Below are 1,438 nucleotides of genomic sequence, written 5' to 3'. Positions count from 1 at the left end.
TATATATATGTGTGTGTGTGTGTGTATATATATATATATATATATATATATATATATATATATATATATATATATATATATATAGCATATATGATAATTATAATGATCGTGTATTTTATGAAATGGGTTTAATATCGAAAAGAGATCTTAAAGCAAACAATTACAGCAATATATCACTTCAACCAAAACAATGTCACTGTGATAAGTTTTAGATTCTACGGCTACAACTAAAAAAATTAACAATGAGTAAGGGTTAAGGCATTAAAGTCGGACGTGTATATTAATAATATCGTCAATGGACTTGACAAGGAATACATTAAAGGCGGTTGTGCATGTTTACAAGTAGGGCTAATTGGTTAGGACACGTCTTGCGTAATTCTTCACTGGCGTATCTAGGAGTCTTGATTAGGGATGATGGGGGAGTGGGATAAGTGAAGGGAGCTAGCTTGAAAATAAGGCAATATGCAGGGGCGGATCCAGAGTTGTCCAAAGGGGGAGGGGGCGAAAGGGGGCCGAAGGTTGGGCCGATCGAGACAAACACTCTCCTAGGGTGTCCGGGGGCCCCCACAACATTTTTGTGTTCTAGACGCCCGAAAATAACATTTGAAGCATTCTGGTCCATCATTTTTTTCTTTTTCTTTCTTTTTTTCTTTTACCCTTTTTTTTACCCCCCCCCCTTACATAAATCCGCACCGGATATGAGGTAATTCTATCCATTTGAGCGTTATTTTTTGGCTTCAAACTTTTTTGATGGTGGTGGGGGACGACTGGTTTCTTTTTTTAGGCGGGTGTGTTCCCTCCCCTTCTCGCGTAAACCCAGATACGCCATTGGTAATATTCGTCACTCATGCATTGCCAATAACAACATTATTGTTATCTCTACTTCGTAATTATTCGGTAGATTTCTATTCAATATACCACTATTTTTTAGATTTTCTGAAAATCCCAAAATCACAAGCAGAGAGGAAAACCAAATCGGGTATCAGCTGAAAGAGGCTTTGATAAACAAAGAAAATTCAGTATTTGGTGTCTTTCATCTCTTGTCTGATAATAAAAGTTGTATTTACAGTTGTTATTGATTACAGTCGAACGATAAATCTTGGTTATACTTTATTAAGGAGAAATTATGTTCAATTGATTTTGGTATAAATTGGTATGAACAATATGTTGAGAACAATGTTGCTTTTATATCTGAAATAACTACTCGTCTAACTGATATTGAACGTCAAAATTTTCATGAACAAATTTATTTATTTTCCAGACTTAAGTATTATGTGTCATTTAAATATAATTTTACAATCGAACTATACCTAATGCATATACAAAATTTTAATTATAGACGTATTCTCACTAAGTTGCGTTTAGGAGTCTTTGAATTAGAAATTGAAACTGGTAGATGGTCAAAAATTGATAAAAAAGATAGATTATGCAAACATTG

General features: G+C 34.0%; 1 protein-coding gene across 3 annotated transcripts in view; it reads left to right on the top strand.

Moving 5' to 3' along the window:
• LOC117121330 (G-protein coupled receptor 26-like) overlaps nt 1-1,438 on the top strand; it is a 17,961-nt gene that overhangs the window by 545 nt on the left and 15,978 nt on the right. The gene's annotated exons all lie outside the window — the stretch shown is intronic.

Source organism: Anneissia japonica, unplaced genomic scaffold, assembly GCF_011630105.1.
Source record: "Anneissia japonica isolate Jap-2015-1 unplaced genomic scaffold, ASM1163010v1 scaffold4386_len47116_cov187, whole genome shotgun sequence".
Taxonomy (NCBI): domain Eukaryota; kingdom Metazoa; phylum Echinodermata; class Crinoidea; order Comatulida; family Comatulidae; genus Anneissia; species Anneissia japonica.
The sequence above is the reverse complement of the archived record's forward strand: the minus strand, read 5'-3'. Positions and strand labels throughout refer to the sequence as shown.